The sequence below is a fragment of the Mobula birostris genome, chromosome 26, assembly GCF_030028105.1.
Source record: "Mobula birostris isolate sMobBir1 chromosome 26, sMobBir1.hap1, whole genome shotgun sequence".
Taxonomy (NCBI): Eukaryota; Metazoa; Chordata; class Chondrichthyes; order Myliobatiformes; family Myliobatidae; genus Mobula; species Mobula birostris.
The window spans coordinates 2352883-2370642 of NC_092395.1; the positions used below are offsets into that span (position 1 = coordinate 2352883).

At 38.2% G+C, this 17760-nt stretch overlaps 1 protein-coding gene across 1 annotated transcript in view; it reads left to right on the forward strand.

The window, feature by feature from the left end:
* The first annotated feature begins 1062 nt into the window (after positions 1–1062).
* Positions 1063–17760, forward strand: part of zap70 (zeta chain of T cell receptor associated protein kinase 70) — a 155288-nt gene continuing 138590 nt past the window's right edge. Inside the window, exon 1 of the mRNA XM_072244261.1 lies at positions 1063–1129. The gene's annotated coding sequence lies outside the window, so the exon portion shown is untranslated. The remainder of the gene's footprint in view (positions 1130–17760) is intronic.

The window sequence follows — 17760 nt, forward strand, 5'->3', positions numbered from 1 at the left end:
CTAGAACCCTAACTTTATTCCTTTTATGTTTGTGAATATGGGATAGTCATTGTTTATGCTTCTACTTTGTTCACTTTTACTTTGGATTCTCATTCACTTCCCATTCATTGAGAGATTATGACTGAGTTTACAAGATTGTAATTAATGGACATCAATGTAAAAGTTTATTATGATTTTGTTCCTTTGTGTCCACAGTCTTTCTGTCAATTTGCATATTTTCTGTCAGTAGAGACATACCTGACAAGCATAGGCCTACTCATCTTTTTTTTTTGTCTGTTTTTGCTGCTTTTGAGTCTTGGGACCAGACTTCTCCGAGAAACACATACATTATATTTAGATTCTTTGTCTTCTTCAATGCCATTTGCTTTGTGATAATATAATATTGTACCTTTTGCCTGCAGATGATACCAGGCTGGAATGGAATTATCACATCTTCTCTGAAAGAAATTAAACAAAGTAAAACATCAGGGTAGACACATTAATTTATAAATATATATCTAATATTCAATGACAGCAAAAAATCATATTCAAATTATAACATAACCTTAAATGATTAACATACTTGGCCTGACAGAAGTCCAGTAAACTTTCTTTTGTAGATAATTCCACAAACCCACAATCTCTTTGACCCACAACCGTCAGGACGGAGGTACAGGAGCATCAGGACTAGGACTGCCAGACTGGGTAACAGCTTCTTCCCTCAGGCTATGAGACTTACCAAAACCCTGTCACCACCAAGGTCTCATCACTAGGACAGTGAGCTGTTCATTCTATTGTTTACCTGTGCTACACATTACATGCAATTTGAATTATATTTTATTAACTTATTACTTAAAATTCAAAATACAGTTATTATCAAAGTATGTATACTATATACAACCTTGAGATTCGTCTCCTTACAGAGAGCCACAAAACAAGGAAACCCAATAGAACCCATTTTTTAAAAAAAGGCCGTCTAACACCCCAATGTGCAGAAAAAAAAATTAATTGTGCAAACAATAAAAGTAAGCAAATAACATTCAGAACTGAAGTTCACAGCCACGAAGCCAGTCTCAAGAGCAGCTGATTCAGGAGCCCATTAGGTCAGGCCACAGCCCGAGTTCAGCACTGAGAGAAAACTCGAATAAAGGTAAGTGTCAAATTACCAACATGTCACAGAAGCATAAACCTAGCTAAAAGGAAAATTGCTAAGAGATCTTAATTACACCATTTATTCTGCTCACTTTATGTTGAGTTGTTTAATTTTATAACTGCGCCACACTTGATTCTTTATCCATTATTATGTTACATACGTAATAAAGTGATAGGAGATTACTCTTGATTATATGGATTGTTCTATTTCTTTTTGGATCTTTTAACATTTCAAAAAAGATGTCGCTGACTGAAGTTATTTCATAAACATTTGGGACTTCATTGCCGCTACAGTTACTCTGAAGATGCAACTAACATGATAAAGAACTGCTTATAAATGCAGCGCGCATGTGGCTAAATGGTGAAAAATGTTATGAAAACTCATTTACCAGATAAGATGATAATGCAGATTTGTCTCAATATTCCTATTTTAAGTTTATTCCTCTATAAGATTAGTTTAAAAAATCAGTTTTTATTTTGTACCACCATATTCATATCATCGCAGATATTTTATCACATGGCGACTGTTTTGATGGCGGTTTCATCGTTTCCTGGAGCTGAAGTAATGATTTGGGGAAGTTAAGATGAGTATGTTTATCAAATTAACTGTACAACTTGCAGTGCAGAACAATTATTTCCAGAAGCACCAAGAAAGTAAAGCAAATACAAGCAAAAGGAGTCAGAGTAGCAAAAGGGTTGTACAAGTCAGCAAAAAAATTAAAGCAGCATACATTCGATCTCTCTATTGTCAATGTCAATTTTACCTCTTAAATCATTTTAAGGATGTTTAACTTTTTAGAAATAATTAGCTGTGTTGATCCTTTTAATTAAAATGCACTAGAAGGTTGAAAAATAATTATTCATAAGTACATATAAACAATTTAATTTGTCATCTTAGATATTTGGTTTGTACCATCCTTTGTATTCACTTTCCGCTTAACTACTATGTCGCAGCAGAATTGACTTTATGAAATGTTTAAAGAAGGATACAAAATTATATAATTTTAACATGCAATTTTTAAATTATAATTTTCCTGTAAACCTCTTTCTAATTATTAATCTCATTTTATTAAAACCTGACAACTGTAAGTACTAGAATTCAGCACTGAGTTGATATCGGTAGAACTACTCAGTCGTTTCTACCAGCTTATTTCAACAGAGTATACGATTTTTAAAAAGTAAAATATAAAAACTGATTAATTGCCGTAATTTACCTTCATCATGAAAATGAATAGCCTCTGGCTGGTAATGCTGTTAAACATATTTTATATTTGAGATATGCCTCCAGTACTCTATGTTACAGGATTACATGGTGCACCTCAGTTTGAGTTATGTCTCGTTTTGTTTATTTTGTATTTTTGTAGAAACAAATTTCTACTTTTTAAATAAAGACTCAAAGGTATTAATTTTTAAAATGTGCCAAATACTTAATAAGTTTTCAAGAATCACCCTCACTCAAAGCCTGATATAGTTTTTTATGCTCTAGATGAATTTGTATTTCTGGTAGTTTCAGTTTTAATTTCTAAGAGGCAGCAACGAATGTTCTGTATATATATATATATATATATATATATTAGTACCCTACATTCACAATCTATACTTAGTCAAATGGTAACTTATGAAATTGCTTTTGTCTGAATATCAATCCCAATATAATTGCTGTATCAAAACTCCATGCAAGAAATGTGCAAGGACCACAGCAGTGGAGAAAATTATGCTACTCAGCGTTCAAAGTAAATTTATTATCAAAGTGCCTATATGTCCCCCATATACAACCCTAAGATTTGTTTTCTTGTGGGCGCACACAGTAAATCCAAAATATGTAATAGAATCAATGGAAGATCACACCCAACTGGATGGACAATGAACCATTGTGCAAAAGACAAACTGTACAAATACAAAAGAGAAAAAACAATAATAATAGTAAAAAAAATAAGCAAAAAGTACTGAGAACATTAGATGAACAGTTCTTCAAAGTGAATCCGTAAGTTGTGGGAATGGGCGAGCAAAGTTAAGTGATTTTTTTTTTACTGTGACTTCAGTTTTTAAATGAGAGAGAAATCTTTTATTGACTTCTTTTAGGTATTGGAGATGTATGTAACCTTCATCTATCAATTTAAGGTTATTAAACTTTACAAACAAGAATCTTAAATTTGCTATTCAGTATAGGTAAGATTGTTGTCTTTTATGATTTTCGGTTCTGCTGCAAATGTATTTTAAAAATTTCTAGGAAATGCATATGGGCAAAGATTGGTGAGAGAAATACTTATGCAACATCCAGCCTGTGCAATACATGTGCAAAACAATATATTGCACACACTACACTAACACCATATGTTTTCCTAGAAGAGGCAAATGAAAATGGAGGATAAATGAACAAGAAAGGGAAAAGGAATTTATCTCCTGTCCATTAGCATTCAAAAGTACTCCAAGTGATTCATAAGCAATGTGGTATATAACATAACGAGAGCAGGTTCAGCTCTTGCCCAAATCAGTTGAGGAAAAAACGTTAATATGTCTGTCTAGGTTTCAATTAATGGATGAAATTAATTGGTGTGGTTCAACTTTCCAGATGACACTAAAGCTGGATCTTGACTTTATTCAAAACACAAGAAAAAAATATATGAGATTCAGTTTACTGAACTTTTGGCAAATAGCTACATTAAAATTCCACGGCCTAGAAATTCTTCGACAATGAGAAAGGCACTGTAAGCTTATGATGCATGAAAGCCAACACTCATTCTGTGAAGGCTTGTTGCAGCAGAGAAAGTCAAGGAACTTTACATGAATGCCTCAGCACATATTTGATACTTTTGCCAGAGCTGAAGTCATATCTGAACAATGGCATCGTATATTTCTGTAGAATTTTATCCATGCAATGCTAAAATATTAACTCCGCCATAGGCAGTCCCAAGCTTGGCTGTGAAAGGAGGGGGGCTTGGGCGTGAGACTCGGAACCCCATCCCCTAAAAACCAACAGAAGCTGCAAAGACCTCATCCTTAGGAGAAGGATGTTTGCTTAGAAGATATAAAAAGTTGTGTGGTGAAAGCAGAAGTCACAGAGCCAATCTACCTTCTATCATCCTAGGACAGAGGTCTCTGGTGAGCTGCTGTCAGCAGGTTATGCCTCAGTAGGGGTGATGGGCTTAAGCAGAAGAACGGTAAAATATTGGGTTGTGAAATACCATGAAGATACTGTGTTTTGTTGCTTGGGGCATAAGCAAATGTTTTGTAATCCACAATTACTGATTTGCCTGTCATTTCATTCCTTCAGTTAAGTAGTTCATAACCTCATATTTGATTTTTAAAGAAGAATAAGTGTTAGAATTATCTCAGGTAATCTGAATCTTATTTCTCAATCATAAGTTTTCATTCTTCAAAATTTTTAAAATATTAGCTAAAACTTTTAATTCCTTTTTCTGTGTCCTCATTCGCTGTATTCATGTAGAGTCACAGAGTGTGGTCACAAGCCCTTCAGCCCAGCTGATCTCTGCTGACCAAGTGCCTATTAAAGCTAGTCGCGTTATCCATGTTAGACCCTTATTCTTGTAAACACTTCCTACTGTCCATTATGAAAAGTCATTATTGGAGCTGCCCCAAGCACATCCTCTGGCAGCTCATACCATTAATGTACCACTCTGTAAAAAAGTTTCAATGAAGTCCTCCCCTTCTGACATTAAGCATACACCCTTTAGTTATTGAATCTCCAGTATTTCACAGTGTTCCACCCTCCCTAACTTCCCCTATTAACATATCAGCCAGTTGACCTTGTTCGCAATTTATCCTCAAACAATCTTGTCTTCACTCTTTTGGTGATATCTCCTTTGCCCTCTCCATCTGTTCCCCATTCTCCCTGCAGCTTGATAATAACACCTTGATCTAAGACATCAACTCTTTTGCTCTCCACAAGATGGCCTTGACCAGCTGAGTATTACTGTTTTTATTGTAGATTTTCTTCCTGGTTTTCTTTTACAATCTTTTTATTAAGTTTCAGATTAATATATATAATACTAATGATACAAACAGATCGGTGTAACATTGATAATGGTTATCATAAACAAACATAATTTGAGTAAAATATATAATTCAAGCCTCCCAATCTCTGAGTAATTGAACATGAAAAAAGAATTTTATAAAGAACCCCCAAACTAAAAAAAAAACAAAACAGGGATGTCCTATTCCTTCGGGTAAGAACATTATTTGTCATTAACTCCGCTCCTCCATAGATAAACAAAAGATTATTAAAAGGGTTCTGAAACGGACAACTTACATCATATGAAAATGTTGAATAAATGGTCTCCAGGTTTCTTCAAATTAAACTGAAGAATCAACTGTACCACACCTAATTTTTTCCAGGTTTAAACATAATATATTTTGAGAAAACCATTGAAAAGCAGTTGGAGGATCAGCATCTTTCCATTTAAGTAAGATGGACCTTTTAGCTATTAGTGTAACAATCAGACGACAAGCTGAAATGGATAAGTGACCAACATCTGTCACTGGTAATCCAAAAATTACAGTAATAGGGTGAGGTTTTAAACTAATATGCAAAACTGTTGAAATAATATCCAAAATATCTTCCTGGTTTTCTGACTAATTTTTTCAGAGTAAATGACTGCTCTCCAAAATTGTATTTTAAAAGTCAGAAGGCAAGTTTTAGAAGCTTCAGTTGGTTAAATTTAGTAAGTGTTTTGGTTTTTCAAACCGAAGCAGGATATGTGTGTACGTTTTATTTATTTTGATAATACAGCACTGCCAGGCCCTTCTGACTTAACAAGTCTCATTGCTCAGCACCCCGATTTAACCCTAACCTAATCGTAGGACAATTTGCAATGACCATGTCACCCTACTAAGCAGTACATCTTTGGAGCATGGGAGGAAACCGGAGCACCTGGAGGGAACCCATGTGTTCATGGAGAGATGTGAAAATGAGTTATAACTGTCACACTAACCGCTACATTACTGTGATACCTAAATGGTGTGAGTGGTGCTAACAATAGTTATACACATTCTGAAAGCAGGAGTTGTATTTCTAGTTCATGCTTTACAAAGCAGGATACCATACAGCCAGTGAGGTCTAGTCAGTTATGGATTTACACAAATAACAAAGTGATAATGATCAGCAGTGCTGGAAGAACTCAGCTTGTCAAGCAGCATCTGTGGGAAGAGAAACCAATTAAAGTTTCAGGTTAGCCTGCAGCTTTCCTTGCTTTCTGGAAAATCTGCATTATTGTGATGTTGATCGAAGTTAAGGAAAACCCCAATCCTGGGCTAGAACCCATACTAAATATGAAATTGTAGTTTCTTTATGCCATCTGGAAGAAAATAAAATGACCATAAACAAGGGGCACCATGGTAGTGTAACAATTACCAGGACGCTAATATAACTCAGGTTGTCGGAGCTCGGAGTTCAAGTCCGGCATCTTTTGTAAGGAGCTTGTATGTCCTTCCTGTGAAAACATGGGTTTTATTCTGGGTGCTCCAGTTGCTCCCACATTCCAAAGATGTACAGGCTAGTTGGTCATTACAAATTGTCCTGTGATTAGGCTCAGGGTAAATCGATGGTTTGGTGGGTGGTGTGGCTCATTGGGCCAGAAGGGCCTATTCTGCACTGTATCTCTCAATAAAAATAAAAGGAATGCAAGATGGAAAATAAATCAAGTGTACACTTTGATAATCAGGTTGGAGGGAAATTTGGGTAAGTTTGTCATCCCATTCTCACTTACTGGGATACTGAAAGGAAACTACCATCTTTTACCCAACATTCCCCTTCTGGCAGTGAAAGGAATATACAGATTGGATGCCACACAGCCCCTTGAATACTTCATAAGATAATGTCTGATCAGATTTTAGCCGCAGTTCTGCATTCTTGTGGTAAACTTTCACCCCCATGACAATCCGGTATCTGTCTACCTTTGCACTAAAAATATTTGAAGACTTTCTTTTAACCTCTTTGAAAATGACCTCCAAAAGTTCATGATCCACTAAAAGAAAAACATTCATATCAGCCCTGCCTTAAATGGGTGCCTCCTTATTTTGAACAGCAGATTCATAGAACATACAACATAGATCATTACAGCACAGTACTGCCCTTCAGGCCACTATTTCAAGATCAAACTAGCCCTTTTCTCCTATCTGGCTCTCCATTTTTCTAGCCATCATCCATGTTCATCTATCATCAATCTTTAGCAATGGTAGTTGTGGGAACCAGATTTCCCTAGAAGTATAACTAATACTGTATCTGATGGGAAAAAGGCCTGAGGAAGTAGGGCCTCATCGTGCCAGATAATCAGTGTCTTCATGGTCCCATCAGCCATCATATTACACCATTGGCTAATGTGGATTACACAGCAGTACAAAGTATATAGGAATATCAATACTTTCTCAGTTATACAGAACTATTGATATTAAAGCACTCAACAGTTCAAGACAAAGTTGCTTGGATTAAAGGGTGTGTGCTATGACAAGAACTAATGGGGGCTCTCTCTGTGAACATATAGAGGTTCACCAGGATGCTGTCTGGATTAGAGGGCATGTGCTATAATGAGAGGTTGCACAAACTTGGGATGTTTTCTCTGGAGCGGCCGAGGGGAGATCTGATAGAGGTTTATAAGATTATGAGAAGCATAGAGTAGATAAACATTATCTTTTTCCGGGGTTGAAATGCCTAATGTCAGAAGGCATGTATTTAAGGTGGGGGGGGGGCGGGATTTCAAAGAAGATGTGAGGAATAAGATTTTTTTTTACACAGAGTGGTGGGTGCCCGGTATGTGCTGCCTAGGGTGGAGGTAAAGGCAGAAACATCAGAGACTTTTAAGAGATATTCACACAGGCACATGAATGTGAGGTAAAAAGGAGGATATGGACATTGTTTAGGCAGAGGGGATTAGATTAGTTAGCCATTTGATTATTAATTTAATTGGTTTGGCACAACATTGTGTGCTGAAGGGCCTGTTCCTGTTTAAACAGAAAATGGTGTTAGGAGGCATTACTGGAAGAATGGCCAGAGAGCTGGGAGTAGTGGAGCCAGTAGAAGAGAGGGAGAGTTACATGTTGGAGTGTTTTCGGGAAGGTAAAACAGAGATTAGAATTTAAGCAGCTAAAAACTGCTGACAATTGTTGACATAAGGGAATAGAGTTTGATTCAAAGATTCAAAAAACTTTATTGTCATTCTAACCATACATCAGCTCTGCAGGGCAGAATGAGACAGCGTTTCTCAGGGGCAGTGCAATCATAACATAACAAACGCACCACTAAATAATAAACATAACAATAAATAGTAAAACACAACAGCCACATGTTAGTTAAAATCAGTTATAGGTGTCCAGCGCAAGTTAAAAGTGTCCAATGCAGATTCAGGTGGAGCAGCTATTTAGCAGTCTGACTGCCTGTGGGAGGAAGCTGTTTAGTAGCCTTGTGGTTTTAGTTTTGATGCTCCTGTAGCGTTTGCCTGATTGCGGAAGAACAAACAGTTCATGGAGAGGGTGTGAGGGGTCTTTAATGATGTACCGTGTCTTCTGGAGGCATTGACTCTGAAAGAGGTCTTGGACGGAAGGTAGGGAGACTCCAATAACCTTCTCTGATCCCCTAACCACCCTCTGCAAGGCTTTTTATTTGGAAAAGATGGAAGAGTGTTAGGTAAGTTTTATTTATTCATTACATATAGGATGTTGCTGGCAACGTCCCCTGTTCCCTGTTGCTTGTTGTCTATTGCCTGTCCCCCGAGTCCCCCATGAACTAAGGGAAGAGTTAAGAATGAATTGAATTAGGGTCAATGCGTGAAGCTGGAATTGCATTGGCCAGAGCAGGTCAGGATAGAACAGAGCAATATAGTACAGTATAGGCTCTTTAGTCCAGTGTTGTACCGACCATTTAACTTACTCGAAGATCAGATTAACTGTTTCTCCCTACATAGCCCTCCATTTTTCTATCATCCACATACCATGTAAGAATTTCTTAAATGCTCTTAATGCATCTGCCTCTACCACCACCCCGGCAGGGTATTCTGCACACCCACCACTCTCTGGATTAAAAAAAAAGCTTAACTCCAGCATCCCTCCTATACTTTCCTCCAATCACCATAAAATTATGCCAAAATGGTGGTCAATTTAACGTTACCAAATTTCTCCTATGGCCCATAAAAAACTGCACTAAACTAACAAGAAACATGAAAAATGGTGCATTGCCATAATTTCAGAATTAGTATTATCTTTCCTCGAAGCCTGTCAATGACAAATAGATGGAGGTTGAACATAAACCACTTCCTTGACTCATCGTCTCTACTCATGACATTCCACCTTCAGATGGCAGATTTGTGACAAACGGTTGTCAACCTGTAATGATATCTTTGCTTCTCTTCCCACAGATGTGGCTTCAGCTGCTGATATTTTATATATTTAATAGCAGATTTCCTTTCTTCATAGAGTAAATTTATGTAGGTCAGTAGAACATTGTTGGCTAAGGGGCCCATATTATGCTATATTGTATGATCGTTTACACTTAGTGACTACTTTACCAGGTACCTCCTGTACTTAATACATCGGCCACTATGTGTATGTTCATGGTCTTCTGCTGCAGTAGCCCATCCACCTCAAAGTTCTACATGTGTGTTCAGAGATGTTCTTCTACACACCACTGTTGTAAAATGTGGTTATTTAAGTTACTGTTATCTTCCTGTCAGCTTGAACCACTCTGGCCATTATGCCTGAACAATGGAGACTACAATGTGATGAGGGAGGATTTGGCTAGTATAGACTGGGAACACAGGCTATATGGTGAGACAGTTGAGGAACAGTGGAAGACTTTTAAAGAGATTTTTCCAGTGCTCAACTAAAGAATATTCCAGTTAAAAGCAAGGACAGTAAGGGTGGGGAGAACCACTCTTGGCTAACTAAGGAAATAACAGAAAGCATCAAACTAAAAACAAGTGCATGCAAAGTCACCAAGAGTAGTGGGAAACTGGAAGATTGGGGAAACTTTAAAAAGCAACAAAGAACCACTCAGCGAGCAATAATGAAAGGGAAACTAGGTTATGAAAATAAATGAGCACAAAATATAAAAACGGGTAGTAAAAGTTTATATAAAGTAGAAAACAGAAGCACGAGAAGGGGAATTGATACTGGGTAATGAGGAAATGGCTGAGGCTTTGAATGACTATTTTGTCTCGGTCTTCACGGTGGAGGACACGTCTAACATGTGAAAGACAGCTTTTGTGAATGCGATGGGAGTTGAGGACCTCGATACAATAGCTATCACTAAAGAGGTAGTGCTGAGCAAACTTGTGGGCCTAAAGATAGATAAATCCCCTGGTCCTGATGGAATGCATCCCAGGGGACTGAAAGAAATGGCGAAAGTTATAGTGGAGGCTTTGGTGATAATTTACCAAAACTCTGGACTCTGGGCAGGTCCTGGTGGATTGGAAGACAGTGAACGTCACACCACTGTTCAAAAAGAATGTATGCAAAAGGCAGGTAACTATAGGCCAGTTAGTTTAACATCTGTAATTGGGAAAATGCTTGAAGCTATCACTAAAGAAGAAATAGCGAGGCATCTGGAAAGAAGTGGATCCATCAGACTGACACAGCAAGGATTCAGCAAAGGCAGATCCTGTTTGACAAACTTATTGGAGTTTTTTGATGATAAAGGGAAACAGATGGGTGTTATTTACTTGGATTTCTGGAAGGCATTTGATAAGGTGCAGTATAGAAGACTTATCCATAAGATAAGGATGCATAGAGCTGGGGGAGATATTAGCATGGATAGAGGATTAGTTAATAGAAAGCAGAGAGTTGAGATACATGGGTGTTACTCTGTTTGGCAATCACTGGTGAGTGGTGTGCTGCAGGGGTCGTGATGGACCCACAACTGTTCATGATATACATTAACAACCTGGAAGAGGAGACTGAGTGTAGTGAATACAAGTTTGTTGAAGATACTAAATTGAGGGGAAAAGCAAATTTTGCAGAAGATACAGAGACTGCAGAGAGATATAGATAGGTTAAGTGAGTGGGTAAGGGTCTGGCAGATGGAGTACAACATTGGTAAATGCGAGGTCATCCACTTTGGAAGGAAAACTGAAAGGACAGCTTATTATTTAAATGGTAAAAAATTGCAGCATGCTGCTGTGCAGAGGGTCTTGGGAGTGCTTGTGCATGAATCACAAAAGCTTGGTTTGCAGGTGCAGCAAGCTATCAAGAAGGCAAATGGAATGTTGGCCTTCAATGCAAGAGGGATTGAACTTAAGAGCAGGGTACGCTGCAACTGTGCAGGGTACGGTTTAGGCCGCACCTGGAGTACTGTGTGCAGTTCTGGTCTCCTTGCTTGAGGAAGGATATACTGGCTTTGGAGGTGGTGCAGAGGAGGTTCACCAGGTTGATTCCAGAGATGAGGGGTTAAACTATGAGGAGAGATTGAGTCACCTGGGACTGCTGTCTGGAATACAGAAGAACGAGAGGAGATCTTATAGAAACATATAAAATTATGAAAAGAATAGATAAGATAGAGGCAGAAAAGTTGTTTTTACTGGTAGGTGAGACTAGAACTAGGGGACATAGCTTCAAAATTTGGGGGAGCAGATTTAGGATGGAGATGAGGAGGAACTGCTTTCCCAGAGAGTGGTGAATCTGTGGAATTCTCTGCCCAATGAAGTAGTTGAGGCTATCTCAGTAAATACATTTAAGACAAGGTTGGATAGATTTTTGCATAGTTGGGGAATTAAGGATTGTGGGGAAAAGGCAGGTAGGTGGAGGTGAATCCATGGCCAGATCAGCCATCATCTTATTGAATGGCAAAGCAGGTTCGATGGGCCGGATGGCCTACTCCTACTTCTTATGTTCTTATGTTCTCTGACCTCTCTCATTAGCAAGGCATTTTCGCTCACAGAACTGCCATTCATAGATGATTTTTTTAAACCCTAGAGCCTACTTTGTGTGAAAATCCCATGCCCCTAAACTGGAATTATAGAGAGATGGGAACTAAAGTGCCAGAACAGTTAGTGGAGTCGAATTAATGTTATTAAAATGACTGTTTTACCTAAATTTCTGTATTTATTTCAAATGGTACCAATTTTTATCTCTAAATCCTTTTTTGATATTATTGATTCTAAAATTTCTTCATATATATGGCAGAATAAAAATCCTAGATTGAGTAAGAAACATCTGCAGAAGTCAAAAAAGGACGGTGGTTTAGCACTGCCAAATTTTAGATTTTATTATTGGGCAATTAATATCCAATATTTAATGTTTTGGACGCAAGATTGGGATGAAATTCATTGTCCATGATGGGTGAACCTGGAGGGCGAGTCTGTGCGGGGGTTCTCATTAGTTTCTATTTTAGGAGCTTCACTCCCCTTTGCATTAACCAAACTGAATAAACAAATAATTAATCCAATAATTAAACATACAATACGAATATGGTTTCAATTTCGCAAATTTTTTGGATGGAACAAGTTTATTTTATTTAGTCCCATTATATCTAGTTTTTTTCTTTCAACCTTCTAGAACTGATCAAGCTTTTTCCTTATGGAAAACGAGGGAAATAGCATGCTTTCGTGATTTATCCATGGATAATTGTTTCATGTCGTTTGAACAATTATCTAATAAATATAAGTTGCCTCGTTCACACTTTTTCAGTTATCTGCAGATTAGAATTTTTTTGAATGGTATTTTACCGAATTTTCCAATATTTGATTCAACTAATATTACAGAAAAAAATTTTAGGTTTAAATCCCTATCAGAAGCGCTTAATAGCAGTTCTGGATGATTTAATTACAAAAATACATCTAGGTACATCTGATAAAATAAAAAATGAATGGGAAAGAGAACTTCAGGTATCTTTACCTATACAGAAATGGGAGAAAATTCTTCAACTCGTTAATACTTCCTCAATGTGTGCCAGACATACACTGATACAATTTAAAATAGTCCATAGGGCTCATATGTCCAAGGATAAACTAGCTCGTTTTTACCGACATATAAATCTGGTGTGTGACAGATGTAACTCTGAGGTGGCCTCTCTGACATATATGTTTTGGTCTTGCCCTCTTTTAGATAAATATTGGAAAGATATTGTTGATATTATTTCAACAGTTTTGCATATTAATTTAAAACCTCACCCTATTACTGTAATTTTTGGATTACCAGTGACAGATGTTGGTCATTTATCCCTTTTAGCTTGCTGTTTGATTGCATTTGTTACACTAATAGCTAAAAGATCCATCGTACTTAAATGGAAAGATTCTGATCCTCCTACTACTTTTCAATGGTTTTCTCAAACTATATTATGTTTAAACCTGGAAAAAATTAGGTGTGGTATGGTTGATTCTTCAGTTAAATTTGAAGAAACCTGGAGACCATTTATTCAACATTTTCATATGATGTAAGTTGTTCCTTTCAGAACCCTTTTAATAATCTTTTGTTTATCTATGGAGGAGTGGAGTTAACGACAAATAATGCTCTTATCCCAAGGAAAAGGACTTACTAGTTTTGTTTTTTTTTAATTTAAGGGGTTCTTTATAAAATTCTTTTTTCATGTTCAATTACTCAGAGATTGGGAGGCTTGAATTATATATTTTACTTGAATTATGTTTGTATATGTTAACCATTATCGATGTTACACCGATCTCTTTGTATCATTATTATTGTTATGTATATTAATCTGAAACTTAATAAAAAGATAGAAAAAGAAAACCAGGAAGAAAGTCTACAATAAAAACAGTAATACTCAGCTGGTCAAGGCCATCTTGTGGAAAGCAAAAGAGTCAATGTCTTAGATCAAGGTGTTATTATCAAGCTGCAGGGAGAATGGGGAACAGATGGAGAGGGCAAAGGAGATATCACCAAAAGGGTGAGAGGTTGTGGAGGCAAATGTTGGTAAGACCTCAGACAAATCTACGAAGCAGAAGACTGAGCATGGTGCGACAAAATCGAAAAGTGTAAATATGGGGCTGAAGGTGTTGTGTCAGAATGCGTGCAGTATACAGAATAAGGTAGATGAACTTGCAGTACTTTCACATATTAGCAGGTATTATATAATAGGCAACATGGAATCATGGCTGAAAGATTATAGCTGGGTGCTCTATGTCCAAAGATAAGCATTGTATCAATAGGATACGCAGGAAGGCTGAGGGAGCGGCGTTGCTCTGTTGGTAAAAAAAAATAAAATTAAATCATTAGAAAGAGGTGACATAGGATTGGAAGGTGTTGAGTCATTGTTGACAGAGCCAAGGAACTGCAAGTGTGCAAAACATTGATGGGAGTTGTATACATACCCCCAAACAATAGCAAGGATATGGCCTACAAGTTACAAGAGATAGAAAATGCATGCCAAAGGGAAATGTCACTATAATCATGGGGGATTTCAATATGCAAGTGGATTGGGAAAATCAGGTTGGTGCTGGATTCCAGGATGGGGAATTTCTAGAGTGCCTATTAGATTGCTTTTTAGAGCAGCTTATTGTTGAGCCCACTAGAGATCAACTATTCTGGATTGGGTGTTGTGCAGTGAACCAGAATTGATTAGAGAGCTTAAGGTAAAAGGGCACTGAGGGAATGTGATCATAATATGATCAAATTCACCCTGAAATTTCAGAAGGAGAAGCTAAAGTCAGATGTATCAGTATTACAGTGGAGTAAAGGGACTTACAGAGACATGAGAGGGGAATTAGCCAGAATTGATTGGAAAAGAACTCTGGCAGGGATGACAGCACAGCAGCAATGGCTCGAATTTCTGGAAGCAATTCGGAAGGCACGGGATATATCCATCCCAAAGAGGAAGATGCATTCTAAAGGAAAGATGACACAACCATGGAGAAGTCAAAGCCAACATAAAAGCCAAAGAAAGGGCATATAATAGAGCAAAGATTCATGGGAAGTTAGAGGATTCGGAAGCTTTTAAAAACCAACAGAAGGCAACTAAAAAAGCAATTAAGGTAAAGATGGAATATGAAAGTAAGCTAGCCAATTATATTAAAGAGGATACCAAAAGTTTCTTCAGATACATAGAGTGTAAAACAGAGGTGAGAGTGGATATCGACCACTGGAAAATGGTGGAAAATGCTGGAGAGGTACTTATGGGGGACAGTGAAACAGCCGATGAACTAAATAAGTATTTTGCATCACTAGTAGTATGGTGGAAGTTCCAGGTGTCAGAGGCATAAAGTATGTGAAGTTGAAATAATTAGAGAGAAGGTGCTTGGGAAACAGAAAGGTCTGAAGGTAGGTAGGTCACCTGGACAAGATGGTGTACATCCCAGAGTTCTGAAAGAGGTGGCTGAAGAGATCATGGAGACATTAGTAATAATCTTTCAAGAATCACTGGATTCTGGAATGGTTCTGAAAGACTGGAAAATTGCAAATGTCATTCCACTCTTCAAGGGAGAGAGGCAGGAGAAAGGAAACTATAGGCCAGTTAGCCTGACCCCAGTGGTTGGGAAGATGTTGGAATCGATTATTAAGGATAAGGGCTCAGGGTTGAAGGCACATGATAAAGTAGGCCTTCGTCAGCACAGCTTCCTCAAGATCAAATCTTACCTGATTAATCTGTTGGAATTCTTTGAAGATAGGCAAAGAAGAATTGGTTAATGTTGGTTACTTCAATTTTCTGAGCCTTTTCTGATTGGCTGCCAGTGACTAGTGGTTTTCCACAGTGGTCTGTGTGGGACCAATTCTTTATGTAATATATGAATGATGAAATGGATGATGGAATTTATGGGTTTGTTGCAAAGTTTGCAGATGATATGAAGATAGGTGGAATGACAGGTAGCTTTGAAGAAATAGAGAAGCTACAGAAGGACTTGGACAGATTGGGAGAATGGGTAAAGGAATGGCAGATGGAATACAGTGTCAGGACTTGAATGGTCATGCTCTTTGGTAGAAGAAATGAAAGGTTTGACTATTTTCTAAATGGTGAGAGAATACAAAAAACTGAGGCACAAAGGGACTTGGTAGTCCTTGTGCGGGATTCCCTAAAGATTTATTTGCACATTGAGTGTGAGGTGAGGAAGACATGAAATGCTAGCATTCATTTCAAGAGGACTAGAATATACAAGCAAGGATGTAATGTTGAAACTTTATAAAGCACTGGTGGAGCCTCACTTGGAGTATTGTGAGCAGTTTTGGGCCCCTTATCTTAGAAAAGATGTGCTGAAACTGGAGAGGGTTCAAAGGAGGTTCGCTAAAATGATTTCAGGATTTAATGGCTTGTCACATGATGGCTGTGGGCCTGTATTCAGTAGAATTCAGAAGAATGAGAGGTGACCTCATTGAAAGCAATCGAACTGTTAAGGGCATTGATAAAGTAGATGTGGAGAGGATGTTTTCTATGGGTAGGAGAACCTAAGACCACAGGACAATGCCTCAAAATAGAGGGGCATCCTTTTAGAATGGAGTTGAGGAGTTTCTTTAGCTAGAGACTGGTGAACCTGTTGAATTCTTGATCTCCACAGATGCCTATGGAAAAATCTGTATGTATATTTAAGGCAGAGGTTGATAGATTCTTGATGGTCAGGGCAAGATGGCAGTTGCATGCCATCTTGGACAATGTTTCCCATCCACTACATAATGGACTGGTTGGGCACAGGAGTACATTCAGCCAGAGACTCATTCCACTGAGATACAACACTGAGCATCATAGGAAGTCATTCCTGCCTGTGGCCATCAAACTTTACATCTCCTCCCTTGGAGGGTCAGACACCCTGAGCGAATAGACTGGTCCTGGACTTATTTCCTGGCATAATTTACATATTACTATTTAATTATTTATGGTGCAACTGTAACGAAAACCAATTTCCCCCGGGATCAATAAAGTATGACTATGACTATGAAGGGATACAGGAGATTGGGTCTGAGAGGAAAACTACATCAGCCATGAGGCAACGGCAGAACAGATTTGATGGGCCAAATGGCCTAATTCTGCTCCTATGTCTTATAGTCTTAAAATCCCAGGAGATCAGTAGTTTCTGAGATACTCAAACCACCCCATCTGGCATCAAGAAGCATTCCACTTCGATCGCATTTCTTCCCCATTCTGATATTTGGACTGAACAACAACTGAACCTGTTGACCATGGTTTTATGTGTTGAGTTGATGCCACATGATTGGCTGATTAGATACTTGCATTAACGAGGAGCTGTACAGGTGTACTTAATAAATTGGCCACTGAATGGCCACTGAAGTTAAAAAGGCATCCGTTAGTCTTGCAAGACCATGGATCCGTTAGTCATCCGTTAGTCTAGCGGGACCGTGGATCTGCGCCTGGAAAGTCTTCACTCTCCAGGGCGCAGGCCTGGGCAAGGTTGTTTGGAAGACCAGTAGTTGCCCATGCTGCAAGTCTCCCCTCTCCACAACACCAGTGTCCAAGGGAAGGGCATTAGGACCCATACAGCTTGGGACCAGTGTCGTCGCTGAGCAATGTGTGATTAAGTGCCTTGCTCAAGGACACAACACGTTCCTTGGCTGGGGCTCGAACTCACGACCTTCAAGTTGCTGGTCCCATGCCTTAACCACTTGGCCACGTGCCCACACACTAAGTATCACTTTCTTAATCCACACAAATTCTCCAAGTTGGAAGCAAAGGAAGATTTCTGAACCCTCATTATTTCACTACAATGGTGTACAGCTGGAGGAGAACAG